Here is a 20,411-nt window from a genome sequence, read left to right as displayed (position 1 = left end):
ATACAGAAACTGGATAGCATCTATACTGTAAAGAAACATACTCATCTGCTCCCTCCTCTGCCTGAGTCTCCAGACACCATCCTTATCTGTCCTTGGAGAGCAAGAAAGGACCAGAAGAAAGCTATAGAGGGAAGCACAGACATGGAGAGGATATTGACCTAAATCTTTCAGTATTTGCCAGGTCAGGTTGATAAAAGCTAACAGCATACCAAGGATTTGAGTAAAATAAAGTCAGTTTAGTAAATGCCTTTCAATGTCATTATAATCAAAGAATAAACTTTTCTTTCTAATATCTATGGACCATTTATAAGAATTGATTATACAAAGGCCACCCAGGAAACCGTGACAAATTACAAAGTGCATAAAGAGTATGGATGACATTTTTCTGACCACAAAGCAACTAGGATAGATATTAATAATACAAGTTGAAAGCTTCAAAATACTTTAATCAATTTAAAGCTCTGAATCAAAATAGTGTTTTTGTTGGAAAGGAATTTCAAATTGCAATTATAGACTATTTAGAAATTAATGACAATGAGAATGCTATAAGAGGAATACAAACAGGACTATATGCCAAAGGAGAACCTGTACCATTAAATAGAATCTCCATCTAGCCAGAACATTCTGGTTCAACTACACTGCCTGTTTAAACATGGAAATCCTTTTGTGTAGATGGGTAAATAGAGCTACTCTAAGCCTCTCTCTTGGGAAGAGAGAGGAGCATTAGCTGCTCCATTTCAGGATGGAGATGGCACAGCAAGGGCTCTCCAGATGTCCCAATAGCAGTGTTCACTCTGGTCAGTACCCATACAATTAAATACTGTATAGCTTAACTGCTGTCATTATTAAAAATGAAAAAGGAAATAAAGTATCTTTAGATTAAATCCTTAGATTTTTTAAAATCAGGAAAATAGGAGTAAAGCAAACCAAAGAGAGCAGGAAGACTAATGAATAAACACACCAAATATTCAGGATACCTTGCACCAGACACCCACCTCTTTCTGTTCTGCATCCCAGGAGACTGACTTGCTGGAGCAATATTGGTCTTCCTCTCCCACTGTCTTAAAGTTGGGTTCAGCCAGGGTTGAGCACAACAGAAGATTTGAGGGAGAAGTTGAGGTCAGACTCTTTCTTCCCACCGGCCCCTCACTGTGGGCTGTGAACCAGTCCTCTCCATAGGGCTCTGGATTCACCACTTGTCCTTCTGCAAGGCTAGTTCCCCACCCCCTGGCTCTTGTGTGGTCTTCTACACATTGCCCAAGCTTCTATTATTCTCTCCTCAAATTGCCTATCTTGAGTTTATGGACACTTTAACAATGATCACCACCACAAATTCTGAATAATGAAGAAGAAAATATGGGCGGGGGAGAGGGAGGGGTTGTAATCTGAACTAAAGGATTATATTTTGTCAAGGATCTATGTATGTATATGTATATATATATATATATATATATATATATATATATATACATCCACACATACCCACACATATATAGGAAACTCCATGTTTTCATATATATTACTCAGAAAAATTTAAACATATTTAAATGTATTATTGACAGAATAAGTGATTTATTTTTTAATATTTATTACTCCAGTGCTTTAGATGACTTTATTTTATTCTTTGAAAGCTATTTGCCCCATCAGCAATAATTATAATCCCCATTTCATATTATAATCTTATTTATTTGCTTTATTTCCTTTGATCTTACATATATACATACATAAAAATATAAAATTAAAACCAAATAAAATATATTTGTAAAGCTTTTTTAAAAACTAGAAAAAGAAGGGAAATATAGCCTAAAAATTAGAAAGATTAAGAAATGCATATATGTGCATATATACATACACACAGAAAAGCTAGAGGTAAATGCAAGTAAGCAACATTAGTAATATAAAAGGAGATTATAACAACCCCTAGTAGGAAAGGCAGCTTTTAAAGAACTAAAAGAAAAGCTACCCAGAGGTCTAATTTAGTAAATTCCAAAATCCTGATGAAAGCTTGATTTTCTGCAAAATACATACTAATTCGATGTCCACAACATACAGATGATTTGCACTTTCTTTCTCATTGCATCCATATTCCCATTCCATTTCCGGACACAATTTCATCCTAATGCTAGACATATTTATGATAACTTGTTTATTAATGATATCATATTTTTCTGGGGTATAAATATAACTATAGATATAAATTTAGCTTTTAAGTTTTTTCATATGATCACTGGTTGTAAATGTGAAACCATTCTTCCACATTGGGTAATCAGTTACCTTTACTGTTAACAATATTATCAGTAGTATATAGTTAATCCAAGGAGATGTCATTTATCATGAAATAATTTAAAATTATTTATCACAATTTAATTAATTAAGTTGTACTTTGAAAAGAGGAATCAGAAAACACTTGATGTGGGACAAGATTGGCTACCCAGTGCCAGAATGCTTCAGTCTCTGGGAAGTACACAGTGTACAGTATCAGCCATCACTCTTTCACTGAGGGGCACTTTGCTATCTTGTGAAAGGTGGGGAAATTGGCATTGATGTTTTCATTCACTTTTACCAGTACAACATTATGATAAACTGATTTTATATTAACTCATGCTTTAAATATATTTTATCATAATCTTGGAACTACAAATTCAATCATTCTTCAATAGAAAGTATGTACCATATAGAATAAATGGCAGAGCCATTTTAAAAAATATTTTTATTAGTTGTTGATGGACCTTTATGTATTTATTTATATGTGGTGCTGAGGATCGAACCGAGTGCCTTACACATGCTAGGTAAGCACTCTGTCACTGAGCCATAACCCCAGCCCAGCTGAACCATTTTATCAAACCAATTAGCCAAGTCATATGCTTTTGTTAGAAAAAGTCTGACCTCAGCTTTAAATCTAGATAAGAATGTTAATGCACATTTCAAAGAATATTATGAATATGGCTAGAAATAAAGTAAAAGATGCAATTTGTAAGTTAAATTACTAAAAATATTCCTGTGAAATTAAAATGATGATGATCTAATATATTTATTCATTTTAAAGTAAGTTATATAAACAAGATAATAAATTAGTCTTCTTAGTTAATGTGGTATAGTGTAATTTGCAGCTAAAATTACCAGTTACTTAAGGAGAATAAGGCATGATGAGAGTCTTGGTGTTCCTTCTGTAATTGTGTGCATATTATTTAATTTTAAGGGACAATTAAATGAGTCTTGTGCATAAAACCAGAAATGACTCCAATAACTTTGATACAATCATCAAAAATTTAATAAATGTTAAAAAGTGAGAATAACATGTTGCTAAAAATAGTCAGCCAAGTAGCTAATATATTATTTTGCTTTGTATTAACAGTAGAAAGAAAATATTAAATGTTTTATGATATGATGACTGCTATTAAAAAGAGCTTATGATTTGTTTTGATAAATTAGATTTTGACTACCTTAATAGCACATTCCTAATCCAAGAGAAATCAGGTAAAAGTTTCATTTGTGCATTTTGTTAAATAGCCTTGTAAATGCTGATAGCTCTGGAAAACATCATGACTGCATTTATAAGAATCAGTAGCAAAAAAAGAAAAAAAAAACTATATGGCTTTGTTTTTTTGGAACAACTATTCTTTAAACCAGTACACATCCAAGAGATAGCAGAGGACAGAGGTAAAGAAAGAATTGCTAATTCTTTAATTGCTAATTCTTTAATGTATGGGGGAGGGAGTTTCCAGAGATCAGTATTTCTTACTCATGCTCTCTCTGCTTTGCTCTAGTAGGTCTCCTTGAGGAAGCCCTTTCATAGCAGGCAGAGAATGGAAGAGGTGAAGTCCCTAAAATGAAACCTGTCCTTATGCCACAGAATTCAGAACATCCCCTCTTCAACACCATAAGACAGGAACAGAGGGGAAGTTTCCAGGGTTTATGATGTCTTGATTTATTATTTAAAAAATAAAAAGGTTTCTCTTTGTTGGATAACCTTGAAGTATTACACTCTGTGGGTAATGTTCCAGGTTCAAGTTTGAGGAAGATGAGAGTATACCTACTGTTTGTGAAGTTATTAAAAACACAGGCTTATTCTAGCAGATAAATTTTAGAATAGAATAGCTAGAGGTTGGTTTGAGAACAGCATTTCATCAACTTCCAAGCTTGAATACCCACTAAAAAGTCTTGTTTTTCCCTAGGGAGAAAAACAAGTCTTGTTTTTCCATAGTGAGAGGACCTCTGTCCCATGAGAGTTTTAGTTGCCTGAGGGACAGAGTAATCTAAACTAACACTGAACCCCCAGCCCCTGCCATGGTACCTAGCACAGAGCAATCACCAACAAATCTTTACAGAATCAGTCCATTTAGTCACAGAGGAAAACGGTGGCATTTCAGATTAAGATGGGAATGCTTGAGTAAAGGTTGGAATTTTAATCCTGAATTTTAGCCAATCTACCTTCCCTGTCTCCACCTTCTACTGAACCCTTCTTGAGTCCTCCATTATCCTTCCATAGCATGATCAAATTTTATATCCTGGATGACCTGACTGTCTCTATATAAAATATTCTCCCAGAACCACCCAAAGCACCCTTTTCTGAAAGTTTTCCTATTCTCATCCCATCACAATCCACATTTTCAATGACCCATCTTCATGAGTTCTTTTGGAGCAGTAACAAAAGACATATCAGCTTCTATGAAACTCCTCCAGTTAAAAGGTTCATCGCTTACCAAGGGCTCCCAATCCAGACAATGTGTCGGGCTGCAAGGATATTTTGTGGAAGAAGACCCTACACACAGACCTTATAAGTGGCCAATGCCAGGCAGATCAGGAGGCTGCTGGTTCCATAAAGTGAAACCTTAAGAAGCAGTTGGTTTCAAATCTCTCTAAACTCTGTACACTCTTTTGGCGCAGAACTCAAAGTATAGAGCCATTGTTCTGTTCCTTAAGGTTCTCCTTCAGACATAGTCAGTGCATCCCATATAATGGAGACATTGCAGGACTATGTACATCAGAAAACTTGGCGTAGAAAACTATTGGCTGGCCCTTCTCCATCACTCCACTCCATTAATTATCCCTCTACTGGGACTTCCAACCTCTACTTTTATTGCAGAGTGTTCACTCCTCTCCCACATCTTTTCCCCTCACATAACCTATTTATCTTCTCCCCTTCTCAGCAGACTGTGGAAAGACATTAATATTCCTGGCTTCCCTCCTTGACATCTCCCTCAAGTTTTATCCAGTTGTATCCTGGCTCCAAATTCACCCATCAACTCAAATGTTTTTCAAAGAGGACAAAAATAGGAAGAGGGGTGAGGAGTCACCTTCTTGCTAATTTTAATCTGTTGGGGGTGGGTGGAGAGGGAAGATCCCTTAGTGCTCTACAGAAAAGACAGGAGCCCTGAGACATCCCTGAGAAAGAAAAACATCATTACCTAAAAAAGACAGAACCAGAATCCAAATGAGCTGCTCAGGAAGCAGAGCGATGCCTCTCATGCCTGGAGAATGTCACAGGCCCCCAGGCCCTGAGTGAGGACACCTGCATGTGGGGACTCATCTGCTTCTGAGCCAGCAGCGGTGACAGGAAAGCATCAGTCTTCAGTGCTGAGTGCTGTCTTGAAGTCATCCATCTCCCAGCATCACAGGCAAGATAATTAGGCAGGCTCAGTAAATTTGATGTCACTGTTACGCTGGCTTCATGAAACCATCTGGGGCCTCAGACAATGGGGCAAGCGGAGCTGACATAAAATGCCTCCTGCTGTCCATGTTCAATGCCACCCTACCTGATTCAAATACATAAAAGTGCTAAATACGAGATAATACTCTATGCATATGTCCAAGTTTAAGATTCAAAGAGATGCCAAGAAAAAAAGAAAGAAAAATAAACTAAAAACTGGAGCAACTTGGCTAAAGTTGAAGCCAAAGGCAAGTACAGGTATTTCAGAGCTGGACATAGGATTCACCTCTGGAACTGTGATAATGTTCTTGTAGGAGGATGGATCCAGACTCCAGGTCCCTGCTGGAAGCCAGAAGCCTTAGAAGCCTGACTTGTCAATTTACAGGGAAAGAGACAATGCTGGCCACCTGTCCAAAGAAAGAGTGGCTCCAAAGAGGTCGAGAGTGATAGGAATTATCTAAGTGAAATGTGACCTAGACTCAAACTTCCAAGAAAAACAGAGCCAGAATTCATACTTCTAGGGAGTGAAGACAACTGATTAAAATATTTATATCAAAATTTGCTCTGAACTAGTAAATCCCAAGAATCCCAGCAGAAGTAAAAGTGAATTATTTCTTTGGAATACAATGATGGCCCAGAAAAGGGGACTTGCAGTGAAGAAAAGCCACTATGAGAGAGTCAATTTTTTTTTAAGGTAAGGGTATAGGGGAGACTGAACCCTGAGAACTAAAAGCAATCTGGGAGAATATTTAGAATAAGAACATTTCCTTAAAGTGTTCAAAGAAACAAAGAAAGAACTAGAAATTGTAAGTCAATAACAGGACTCTGTGGAAAAAGAATAAGTTAATTTGCAAAGGCAAAGGAATTTTACACATGAAATATCTGGTCAATGAAATAAAAATTGATGGATGGGTTGAAAGAGTAGATGTCAGAGAATTAGTCTAGTGGAAGAAAGACAGGAGAAAAGTACTTAGTGTAGCACTCAGAGGTAAAGATCTGGAGAATATGAGTTTGAATAATATGGAAGAAAATTAAAAAGAAGAGGAAGGAGAAGGAGGAGGAGGAGGTCCAGGAGGAGAGGGAGAAGAGAGTTTCAACCAGAGCAAGTTAAATAAATATACACCTAAATACAGCATAGTGAATCTGCAGAACATAAAAAGACAACTACTTCAAAAATTACCAAAAGGAAAAGAAGGATTATCTAAAAAGTAACGGCAATTAGACAAAAGTACATTTCTACAAAGCAGCTAAGCACTTCAGAAGACAATGTAATAATATATTCAAAGTGCCAAAGGAAAATATCACAGCTAACCTAGAATTATATATTTAGCAAGTGTATAATTTAAGAGTAAGGGTTAATTTGGATTTAACAAAGACAGAGATTTCTCACTCTGTCTTGAAGATTATTTCAGCACGAGGAATATTGAATAGACAAAAAGAGTTGGATTTAAGAAGCTATATGAAGCAAAGAAATCAGCCAACATTTTTATTCATTTAAATATGAACCGACTAAAAGTAATGATAAATGACCAGACTTGGAAGTTCACAAAAAGGAGGAAGTAAAAGTGGTCCCAGATGTGGGAGGTGGAGGAGGGAAGCTGGGTATTGCAAGGCCTTTGTGTTGGGAGAGAAAAATACAGAGATTAATGAGCTTCCATGTTTGCAAAGTTAACTATGCCTCTTAAACATTTAGTTACCCATTACAAGAACTGAAATAGAACACATTGTATCCAATTCAGTGGGGGACTAAGGGGAGAGGGGGTAGTTATAAAGAAAATGTGGTTGATTCAATAAGAAACAGAACGGGGAAAGGAAAGACCCAAGAAAAGCATGGTGGGCCTCCCCCCTCCACTCCCCAGCACTCCGTTCTGCATTTCCTCTCCTCTTACCTAACCCCTTGATTTATGGAAATGACAATGTCTTCTGGAAGATTCCCTTGACTCCACTGCAGATGAGCTATCTCTTCCCAGAGATCCCTATGCTAAATCATCAGAACTCTTAAAAAAGTCTCATCATTATAAGTGCTCATGACAGAGTCTTAGCAAGAAATGTTAGCCCATGTGTTTCCCATATTCTTTAATTTTCTCTGTAGTTCCAAAAGATGGGTTTTCCTTCTGGAATCTGCTGCTAAAGGAAACAAAGACTGAAAGGAACCATAGTCTTGGGTTCCAGGTAATGTCTGCTTATATAGTCTCTACGGAAAAGATGGTGCAGGAGGAGTGAAGGCATCCTGCATGAGAAGAGTAAGCAAAAACCTTCTCCCTTTTGGACCAGAGATCTGGATGGAAGGAAGTTGGGGCTGAGCTGTGTGCTATGTATAAACCCTCATCCCTTGCACTATGGACCACAGGTAGTCCAGTTCAAGTACTGGGCATTTATAACCTCCCCTCCCCAATGAGAGTAAGGGTGCTTTACCTCTTAGGCAAGGGTAGGACAGAAGGGATCTTGTTCACTGACCAAGATGGAACTGAGGAGAACCCCAACTGGAAATTCTTCTATCATTGGAGCACGTATGATCATAGAACTTCTGTATGTGGCCGTGCCAACTGCGCAACTGCACAAGTCAGGAATAGTTATTCACATAGACAATAACGTAAATAAATGGTACCCCTTGACTGTTCAGTGAACTGCACAGAATTCCAAGCATTGACAGGATGAGGCTTGTTTTAATTGCCTGTGTCCTGATTAAACAAAATAAAACAAAACAAACAAACAAACAAAAACCTGCCTCCTTGACTAAACTAAATGATTCCAAGCCCTTTTCTGGACTAAGTCTTGACTTTAGTATAAAAGAACTGCAGCTTTCAGTATTACATGGACTTAGACATTGCTTTTGCTAAAAGCACCAACCTTTCACTTGGACCTTCCAATGCCCAATGGATAACTAAAACCAGGATAAAACTGTATCTTATTTTGTATGTTTCCTTTATTACCTTAAACTCTGGGTTGGATTCCTGCTCAACTCTGAACATAGGTGTGATTGGTCATCTAAAGCTGGTAATCCTTCTCCTTCAAGGTGGAAGGCACCAAGGTAAGAGTAATCAAGGTATTTTTAAGGTTTACATGGACATTAGAATCAATATATTGTCACTGCCAGCTTTTACAATGTCCTGTTCCAGATCTCCAGGAGTAGTGCCTAGAGTGGCACTAAGATCATCTGTATTGCTGGCTATGCAAACCCTCCAATTAACTAACTCTTGCCTTTCTTCTACTTCTCTGTAAAACCTTCAAGTTCTTCTCAGCCTAAGTTACTAGACCTTTATCTGTTCTTCTCAGTATAACCATACTGATTAAAATTCCTTTCCTACCTTCACCACCACTCAATTGGCATTTTGGGATTGGTGGCCAAACGCACCCCATTGAGATCCCCCCAGAATCAGAACCTTTGCCCCAAATGGATAAGAGCAACATAATTTGTCTACCCAATTACTCAAAGACTGAGGAAATACTATCACAGTTTCTGTCAGCTCAAGACTGTGTTCCTAGGATAGACTTGACTCTGTCCTACTTAAAATGCCTGCCTGAGAGAACTCAAGCTTGCCAAAAGAATTTGTTTGTTCCAGCCAATTCCTGGACCAACAGCTATGAAAAGAGCATTTACTTTAGCAAGTTTGTTATTATAAATACTTTCCCTACCACTTTGAGATGCAAATCTTCAAATCTTCTACCACTAGACCTGGGAGCTACCTCTTCAATATGTATAACATTCAGAAAGACTGCATTTTTTTTTCCTCCTATCTTCCAGATTCTGCAGGAAGATAAGAACCTAATAACGGTGGATACACACCTTGCTCCAATTTGCAAACCTCTGTTCTAAATATACAAAGAAGTTTGTTTCTCCCCCAGCTAAGTATCAACTAATAAATCCGACTAGATGACCTAATTACATACAGCAAACCTCTTACATTCTTTTACTATCTTATTTTTTAGGTACCACCCATCTTGTTTCAGAGCAGGTGAGCTCATCTTACCCTGAGTCTTTTACCTACTACAGTAGCACTGGATAGAATTTGTCCTACTTCGCTTAACAAGTGTTCTCAGTTTTGCTTTGCTTTGACAGTCCCCAACTGAGTCAAAAGTTCCATGAGGGTGGAACCATGTCTGTCTTGTATAATTAGTCACCATCAGAGTGAAGGCGCTCAATAAATATTTGTATAATAAATAAATGAGTATATGAGTATAAGATTCTTTTACTTGATTTGCTCAATAATGAGTTGCTTCCTTTAACTGCCATCTTGTAAAACACAGAGTGGTGGACAAACTAATCCACAAAGAAAATGACTTAGGATCTCTCGAACAAAATCTACTGCCAATTAAAAATGGAATGGTTTCACTGTCTTCAATTTATTTTCTTTTTTTCCATGAACTACACACGAGTCATGCAAAATGGTCTTCAGTTCCAAGCCTCCTCTGAGATTCCTCATGATAAGAATAAACTTATACAATGATGGAGGAACAAACTGGCTGCTTTGATACCTACTGCTGAAGAAAGCAAAAATATTTATTTTTGTGCAAGGGGAAAAAATTTCTAATCATTATCTGTCAAGAACTATGGGAATTATTCATACCCCAAGATAGAAAGCCACATTCAGAATTCTTATGAAACAAAGGATTTCATTTGTTATTCCAACTTCAAGATAAATCCTTTGGGCAAGGCAAAGATAATTCATTTATAACTCAATTTGTGCTTTTTCAGCAATATACATCTAAACATAATGAATAAAAGATACTGTGTAATAGTAGAATTGTTAGCTATTACATACACATAACTTAAGAAAGTGGAGGTACAATTGAAGAAATATTTTAACATTAAAATATAACAATACTTGTGATCATGAAAGAGTGAATAGAACATTACATTACTGATGACCGCAACCACCCACTTGAAAAGTAATGTGGCTTTATTTTTTCAAGAAACAAAATTGCTCGTATATTTTGTTCAGCACTCTTACTCTAGGATTTATCCTTAAGAAATTACCAGAAGAAGGAAAAGCAATAATATATGGAATGTTCACTGCCATGTTAATTGCAATATCACAAAACAAAAGGAAATCTGGGGAAGACGGTCTAACAAATCATTCAACATCAACCTATTGGAACATTTACAACTATCACAATCGATTATTATGAAGATAATGTAACATAACAAAAACATTTGGATTATGGTAAGTAGAAAAAGCAGGGAGAAAATCTTTTTATTAATACTGATGGTAGTCTTATAATAATAATTAGGTATATATCTGGGCCTGGAAAAGAATATGAAAAATAAGTTTTTCCTTTTAGTTCTGTAATTATTATCATTATAAATGCAATGTTTTTAAATGCCTCCAGACCCTCAAAATATGCACACAAAACTTTTAAAATGAGAAAAAGATCTTGTGGGGCACAGATCTTGACCTAAACCTGCCAGAGCAGTATGCATGGTACAAGTTCTAGAACCAGACTTAAATTCTGGCTTCAGCACTGACTAGCTGGGTATCCTTTGACAAGTTATTCCACCTCCATGTGTCTTGGTTTCCCTGTCTGTAAAATGGGGGTCTGATAGTTCCTTCTTTTATTTCACAGAATCACTATGAGAATCAAATGAGAAAGCACTTTAAAAGTATCTGGAGCAATATGAATAGTTTAATGCTGGCCAAATATTACTTTTAGTATTCTCAAATTATCTTTTATACAGAAGGCTCCTTATTTCAAATGTATTTGAAGCTTTTTCAAATATGATGAACTTTACTTCTACCCTGGGGGTTATATGTCATACTTACTTCATATACACCATACTTTAGTCCTTTCAATATATTTGGACATTTATATTCTAATTTTAACAAAATCTTTATGCATATTTTTTATTTATTTAATAGATACTGCTTTCCTCGTAAGACCATTCTCTGGACACACATCTTCACAAATAAGTTTTCTAAGATTCTCTAGCCTAGGGTCTAGGGGAATTGCTGAATTTCTGTGCTAACTGTGTACAGGAAACAGACTTGGAAAGTGTGTTTGCGAAGAAATTAGTAACTTTAACCACTGGCATAACTTGAGTCACATATATACTATGGGAAATGTAAAGATGAATTAATGCTGACTGTTTGATTACTATTTTTCTTATAATAATTATCCTAAGGACACTTTAGGCTTGTAGAAACTCCTTAGAAGAGCATCACAGAAACTGTGGCTTCTCAGCTCAGCTTCCAGGTGTCCTTCCTCCCTGGTCTAACACATCACGTCTGTGGATGCTCAGAGGGCCTCTTCCTATACACCCTCAGTTTGTCCACTTGAGGACTTGCATGACCTCACCTATCACCTCCAAGACAAAGATTTAGAAATCTACATTTCTAATTGTCAACCCCTCTCTGCACTGGAGCCCTGTGATTGGGACTGACAGTTCTATTTGGTTTGTCCTCTGACTCATGCCCAGCTAGTAGGAGGGACTCAGGCAGACCAGGCAAAGAGAATTTGATAAAAGGGACCACTAAGGACCAGTGTGTGATGGACTTGAGTCCAGTCACAGTAAGACCATTACTTTCTGTCCCTAGTCTTCAAACTGCATATGCATATATCTTTTCTTTCACAGCTGCTGTCCTTAACATTTAAAACAAAAGCAAAACAAAGCAAACACACACACACAACAGGAGGATCTCCTTCCACCATGAGTCTTACTCTGACTCAGGGTATAAAAACCTTCTGGAAAACAAAGGCCAATGTGATTGTGCCTTTATGTGGCTTCCTTCCACCACAATACTTTAAAGGGTTTCCTGTGTTCTGTTTTATAACTATTTTTCATTAAGGGAAAAGCATAGAAACACAGTCAGAAATGAGCATTTTGGCCCATATTGCTGTCCCACAACAAGACACTTATTGAATGGGAAGACGAAAGTGGTAATCATGTTTAAATCCTTGCCTCTTCTATCTCCTGACTGATGTCAAATAATACATGGGCCCTGAGGGAGATGCCTGTAAGAGCAGAGCAAAGAGCCTTATCCAAAATATTGGTGGCAGAAGAGCTTTATGTCATCAGACAAGAAAGCATAGCAAACTTCCATGTCTTATCTATGTAATTATCTTGGGAGAATTCAGAAGTGAAATGGCTAGCTCAGAAACACGTATTCAGACACAGTTTTTGAATCTAAGACATAAGAAGATAGGATTTTCTCTCAGGTTCGTGACAAAAACATTGAATAATATTTTGATCTTACTTTTTTTCAAACTCTATTGATTGAATTATGGAAGGTACCTCTAAGAAAAGAGTCCCAGGTATAATTAATAGTCATCTGGGGATCTGTTTTTGGTAGACATTCCAAAAACTGGGGAAATAAATGACTCTAATTTGGGCTAATCAAGTTCTTTTGAAAGTTAGCTGGTTTCTAATACTTCAAAAAATAAGTAAGGAGAATCTAATCAAATTGTAAGATGATAGAACCTTAAAAATATTTTTTTTTTTTTTGTGATTTTGGCAAGAGTTCCAGAAAAAGTTTGTAAAAATTGAGTGACATGGATATTTTTCATTTTCATGTACTTAGTCACAGATTATTACTATAACCATGTCCCCAAGAATGAACAATTAAAGCTGAAAATTGTCCTCACTACTTACTTATAGAAGTGAAAGAAAAAGTCAGAAATGACTTATTTTCAGATGGATGCTGAAAATGATTTCATTCTAGCAGTAGCATTTATGCATGGAAACAGGAACACTGGAAAAGTAAAAGTATGGGCTGGGGATGTGGCTCAAGCGGTAACGTGCTCGCCTGGCATGCGTGCGGCCCGGGTTCGATGCTCAGCACCACATACAAACAAAGATGTTGTGTCCACCGAAAACTAAAAAATAAATATTAAAAAATTCTCTCTCTCTCTCTCTTTAAAAAAAAAGTAAAAGTAAAAGATCTATTTCTAATAAAACTTAATATTTTTCCTGATAAAAATTATAATATATTTATGTTACAATCAATTGTGCACTAATTATAAGTGTAACAATGAACCAACCCAGATATCTCTAACACATAGAAAAAGCTCTGTTAGCACAGAATTTTAAAAGTTTGATTCCCACTTATGTACGTATTTTTGTTGCAGAAGAATATGGCATAGTGATCAATAAGATTTCCTGGCATAAAAATACACTACAATAGGATGACATTCAATGGGGTCAGTGAAACAGAAATATGAGTTTCAGGGGGAAGGAATAATGCAAATGTTCAACTGTCAAAGAAAAACTTGGCATGTTTTACAAAGCGATGATGATGACTATCAGATTTTGCGATATCTAATTCCATTGGGTAGCTATTTTTAAACAAATAAAGAATTTTATCGTTAAATGTCAATACTTAAGTAAGAACGATATGCTTTGAAACTTAAACATATGAAGAGTTTTTTTAAGTAAGAAAATACCACAGCTTTAATTTTTTTATAAATATAAAGATGGAATGCTCTTATTTTCACAGTAATAAAATGCTAAACGTTAAAAGTGCAAGGATAGTTTTTGAAATTAAAAAAAAAAATTCAAGAGATTCCTTTAGGGGATCTCCGGTGAAATATGTGGAGACCACTGCAGTAGAGGATTCTAGAGTGTGGTCTAAAGACATTGGTGAGCCAAAGGGAAAGAGGAGGCCAGGAGGTGAGCCATAATTATGATAGGACCTTTTGGGAGTCAGAAGGACATGGTGTCCTTCCCTGATGACCGGAAGCTTAGCTTGCCTAAAGAAGACAGTGGACAGAGGTAACGTAAAGTGAACTTCTGGAGAACTCTTGAGTGTTAAGATGAAATGTTTGGACCATGTTATGTCAGGACTCTGAAACTACTCAAGACTTTGGAATTGGGAAGGAAAATAATCTAGAATTATTGAACAAATATAAATATATAAGCATAGTTAGAGCCTCAGGGGAGAAGACATCTAGGTGGTGCCTGATGACAAGAATGCTCAATAAGTGTAGTTGCCATTTTATCTATCCTCTCGGGGAGAATAAAGTGGTCACCAGTTCAAAGAGATCTTGAGAGGACAGTGAGTGTGTGTGTCTGTGTGTGAGAGAGAGCATGAGTGTGTTGAGGATTGGGATGGTCTAGGGGTAGAAAGAGGAAAGACAAGACCTAGGCTGTCACTGCTTGGATGAAACTGGTTGGTGGCAGCTGAAAGGAGTAAAAGCTCCGGGGAGGCTTTGTGAGCATGTGACCCAGAGCCTGCACTCAGAACCCGGCACTGAGTTTGATGCTGTGCTGTCACTGTCGTGAAATACTTAATAGTCTTTACACAAGATGTTGTCAGGGAAGAAAATCAAAGTGGTTCAGGGCACTTCACTTGGAACCAGGAGGCCTTGTTAAAGGGGCTGTCAGGCTCATCCACAGCTGAACTTTTGCCCTCAGCTGCCTGCACATGCCCACCCCTTACATGCTGACCTTGTGAACTGGGCTGAAAGGTCACTCACTAAACTAAATTCACCAGCTTTTACTAACAGTCTGTGAAACCATCCCCCTTGCTTCCTGAGACTGCGCCCAACCCCTTTCTTATGAAAGAGACCTTTGCTGCACAGCTCTTGACAAATAGGGGATGCAATTGACACTCTACCCCCCTGCGGTTTAAGCTGTAAAAACAGCCACCATCTTGTAAAACCTCAGAGCAGATTTCAAGGCTGGTTGAATTTTGTGTTTCCTGGATTGCAATCCTAACAAGCTGCAGGCACAGGCATTACATCCTTGTTCTCTTCTAGGTTGATTTTCTCTTGGCTGGGACAGTACCTCACATTGTCCCTTTTCACTGGGCCCCACAAATTAAGTAGCCCATCTTGGCCTTGGAAGAGGTTTCCTAGGGTGAGAGTATCCCACCTGCCCTGCCTGCTTAGGCTATGTTGTCCTTACCCCATCACTTCCCAGTGGTCACTAAGTCCTATTGATTATCATCTCACAATATGTCACACCTGTTTTGCACTATGCAGCAGTACATTATATAAATGTAGCGGCTCAGAAAAGGAGGATTTGCTCAGGGCCCCAGGAGCTGGAGAAGGTTGACCAGGGGCAGCAACTGCTCTGTGTGAGACCCCTCCTGACCTCTCCACGGCCAGTGCTCTGAGCTGTGGTGGGTGGCTGGGCAAATGGGATGGCATTGCTTGGTAGGGGGCTTATCACTGCCTCTCCACAGACATGGGAAGGAGTTCTGAGGAAACAGAGCCTTCCCCTCATTTGCAGAAAGCCATTAAGTAGAAAGACTGGAGGGGTTGTTTCTGCTCCTTCCCACACTAAATGATTATCTACCACAGTAAGGCTGTAAGCCCTGAAGATCATTCTCTGAAAGGAATTTCTTTTTCTTCTTTTTTTTGGGGGGTGGGGGGGAATCCTAATTTTTCTTGAGTGTATACAGAATAAATATTTTTCAGAAAGTTCTTCTTTTGATCACATCACTTTAGAGAATGGTGCTTGAGACCTGGGGTGCTGTGCCTTCTGTGTTTCAATTAAAAGATCTTTTTTTCCTTTTATTTTAAGAATTTAATTTACTGGATGGTACAAATGAATTTGAGAGATGTGAATCTGTCTTCTAAATAACCCATTGATCTTTTCCACAAGCAATGCTTTTATGAAAGGAACACACACACACACACACACACACACACACACACAAAATACCTACTCAAGTGGAAGGAAAAAGTAAAACTCTTTCAAACGTTGTTTAATTTTTCCCACTCTCTGATGTACATGCATGGAAAAATACTATAAATAGTTCTTCATGAGTTTTTAAACTGCAACAGCTAAATTTAATAAATGAGTATGCCATCTAATTCCAAAATTTAAATTCATTAAACTTGATGACTTTGTACTCTTGTAAAAAAGAAAGTGTGTACTGGGAAAGGAACCACTAACATACTGGTAGAGTTTCTCACCCCAGCCTGCCACATTTCCTGCCCAGGTGTGTGCCAACCCAGAGGCAGCCAGAGAGAGCACCCCTGGCACTCTTGACTCTGAGGATATACCATGAAGCAGGATATTCCATGCACTTAGAATTGCCCACTGAGAGTCATAACCAAATGACTCTACTTGGATGCAAATGCTGATTAGATCATCATCACAGAAGTAATGGGTATTTGTGTTCAGTGTATAGTTCACTGCATGCAAAACAAGACAATTGAATGTGATAACTCCTGTCCAGGCCCTAGGTAGCAAATCAAATATTCACCTTAGAAAAAAAATTATGCATAATATAGCCTAAATTATACATTTAGGTTAAGATAAAATCAGGTAAAGAGAGAGGCCCTGTGTAGTTCTAGAATTAAAATACCTCCAAAATAGCAAACTTTAAAAAAATACCAAAAAATTGAAATTCTGTGAAACATCAACATTAAGAAACAAACACAAAAGAATAGCTCCTAACCGTGTTGGAGAAGGAAAAGAGTTAACCCTTTGTGATTAGGAGGGATTTCCAGCAACTATGGTACTGATAATGTTGGCCACAGAGAGGTGATGGCCTTCACAGGTTTTGCCTCCGAAGCTATAATGCATGAAATGGAAAAAAAAGCTGGGAGAAAGAGGCTCTACTCTTCCCAAACTCCAAAGCCTGTGGACCTTCAGGTCCCCAAGCAGGTCAGCTCAGTGACATGTGCCAGCTTCTTGAGATAGCTAGTCTCACCTAGACTGCTGCCATCACCCCCTGCCCCTGCCTCCAAGAGGCACCTATCTCTGTGAATGGGAGATGACAGCTCCTTCAGGAAATGTGGTGTGAAGTGGCACAGCATGTGGTGAGACATAGCATAATGCACAGCCACATTGTCTGGGTACACTCAAAGAGAATCTATATCCCCTTGATAAGCCTGAGGCACCAATAATAGTCATCATGCTGCCACTGATGATTCTTTATTCTTGAAAATAAATGAAATTAGCAAAATGTGCCTTGTCTTTTGTTCTTAAATTATGCTTAGGATCTGGGAGTCCCTCTATCCAGAAAATAAGTTATACCTGTTGCAGCAAGTAAGAGAACACAATGACTGCAAAACTCTGGTGACAGATGTCCTTTCATTAAACAGTAGGTTTGCTTGTTTTTTAAATGTCTCCTTCAGAGAAAACTTCCTCATTGGATCTTTCTCCAAGAAGGTGGCAGGGTGTTGAATGCTGATGGCCACAGCCCACTGTTTTGGCTCAAGGAAGTTGATAAAAGTTGAGAATACTTCCTCCCTTCCAGTGGTAGAATTAGTCTGTATTCATCCAGCTTACCCATCATAAGAAATATAAGCAAATGGTGGTGTGTGTGTGTGTGTGTCCAGGGGTGTGTGTGTGTGTGGGGGGGAGATTGCAATGCCCTAGCCACGAAAAGAAAGTTATTCTCTCTGATTTGAGAAAGATTTTGTAGAAACAAGGAGGGGCCGGGGAGCACACACACATTGGGGTTATTAGTTTTTAATTGTTATGCTTTGGATCTTAAATATCCCCTCAAAGCCTGTGGTGCTATTGAGAGGTGGTGGAACCTTCAGGAAGTGGGGTCTAGTGTAAGAAAGTTAGGGCATTGAGGCCATGTCTTTAAAGGAGCTATTGGGACCAGCCCCTTCCTCTCTTTATCTTCCACTTCCCAGTCACCATGAGGTAAACAGGTCTCCTTGGTTATGTACTCCTACTTGATATACTGTGCTATCACAGACCCAAAGGAACAGGGCCAAGTGAGTATGGACTGAAACCTCTAACACTGTTACCCAAAACAAACCTATTCCTTTATTAAGTTGATTTTTTTCCCTCAGGTATTTTGTTACAGTGGCCAAAAGCTAACTCACACATTTATGTACTACATCTGATCGGAGAATAATGAGAGTATCCCTGAGTCATAAGGACAGAGAAAATCTTACTTTAGATCTGCATTTACCTTTAAAACTAAGATTAAATGATTAAATGCCCACCAAGTACAGAAATTAGACTGTATTTCCAATCTACGTATCTATTTTTAGGTACTATTACATGGGCATATGTATTATATAAGCCCTATTGAAAAATAATTTGATAATCTATATCTCAAGAGCCTTAAAAATTTGATTCCTTTCAACCATCAATCCCACAATTACCTTATGTAAATAATATTAAAAAGAAAAAAGTGATATTCATAGATCCATACAGTGTTTAATAAATTATGGAAAACCAAAACCAGCCAGTATATTGGCAAAGAGGGACATGGTTTGTTGAATTACAAATCCTAAAAAAGACATTTGTACCACTAAATGGATATTTACTATGAGTGACAACATTATTGAGAATAAGACAGGAAGAAGCACATGTTATTATATTTAAGGAAAAGGTTAGTATATCGAAATATTCAATCTTAATAATTGGGGAAAGATGTCTACTAAAATAAGATTTTAAAAATAAAATATAACAAAATGTTGATGGCATTAGGAATAATTTTTTTGGGGGGGATACTAGGGATTAAACTCAGGGGCATTTGGCCACTGAGCCACATCCCCAGCCCTATTTTGTATTTTATTTAGAGACAGGATCTCACTGAGTTGCTTATCGCCTCACTTTTGCTGAGGCTGGCTTTGAATTTGCGATGCTCCTACCTCAACCTCCTGAGCTGCTGGGATTATAGGTGTGCACCTGGTAGAAATAATTTTTTCTTCTTCCCCTTTATACTTTTCTGTATTTTCCAATTCCCTAAAATGAGCATTTATAAATTACAATTAGGAGAATTAATTGAAGAATATTCTTAAAAGGACCTTCAATAATGCACCACTTTTTAAAGCAGTAGCAATTATTGGTTAAATCATCAAAAAATGTAGAAACATTATGTTTTTCATTGGTTCGTCTATGCTATTGCATCATGTAAATTTGCTGAATTATTTGAGAATATTCAATTCTGTTAAAGACAACGAAAGCAAGTTAAGTGGATGTAATGCTTAAGCAATGTAAAGCATAGTGAGTTAGCGAGTGGTTTGTGAACCACAGGAGAAACTCATAGTACATGCTAAGTCCAGATGGCTGGCAAGGCACTAGCAGAAGTCATAGTATATGCTAAATACTAATAGTAAATTAGAAACTTGAGATACTGAAAATAGAAAATGGATGTATGATGGCACAAATGTAAGCATTATTTAGAGCTAGAAAGGGATGGACAGATGAGCCTGCCACCTACAGGCTGACAGCTTGCTCACGCCTAGCATTGTCTATCCCTTAGTCATATCCAATATGACCCATTCTGGCTCCACATGTATTTTTCCAAAGAAGTGCAATTAGACGCCATGGATATTTAGCAGCCAACTGGCAAGCTATAGGTACAGGCTAGCCATGAAGCTGTAGATAAAACAAGGGTGTGTCAACAGCCCCAGGCACCTTCAGTCTATAGTCCCACTTGCTCAGATCCAACTCTGGCCAGCCACATCAGACAGACAGAACATGTGAAATTCACTAGCCTGGAAGTCAGGTAATGTGAGCCTTCCTTGTAACGTAAGATTAACACAAGTATGTCAATCTACTCCATCACTTTCCATTATTTGTATCTTAATTTATTTAGTCAACTGCAGGTGTTATGGTTTAGATTTTAAATGTCCCCTAAAGACCCTCATGCTACAGGCTTGACCATTAGCCTGACACACTATTGGGAGGCAGTAGATCTTTTAGGTGGTGGGACCTTAGTGGAAGGAAGTTAGGTCACTGGAGGCATACTTCTGGGGGGATGTTGAGACCCCAGCCCCTTCCTCTCTTCACTTCCTGGTTGCAGTGAAGTGAGCACCTTGCTCCACCATGTACTCTCTTCCCTGGTATCCTGCCTCACTAGAAGCCCCCAAACAACAGAGCCAATCAATAATGGACTGA

General features: G+C 37.9%; 1 protein-coding gene across 1 annotated transcript in view; it reads right to left on the bottom strand.

Moving 5' to 3' along the window:
* Hecw1 (HECT, C2 and WW domain containing E3 ubiquitin protein ligase 1) overlaps window positions 1-20,411 on the bottom strand; it is a 411,800-nt gene that overhangs the window by 321,076 nt on the left and 70,313 nt on the right. The gene's annotated exons all lie outside the window — the stretch shown is intronic.

This window comes from Marmota flaviventris, chromosome 1, assembly GCF_047511675.1.
Source record: "Marmota flaviventris isolate mMarFla1 chromosome 1, mMarFla1.hap1, whole genome shotgun sequence".
NCBI lineage: Eukaryota > Metazoa > Chordata > Mammalia > Rodentia > Sciuridae > Marmota > Marmota flaviventris.
Note: the sequence above shows the minus strand (reverse complement) of the source record. Positions and strands in the feature narration are given on the sequence as shown.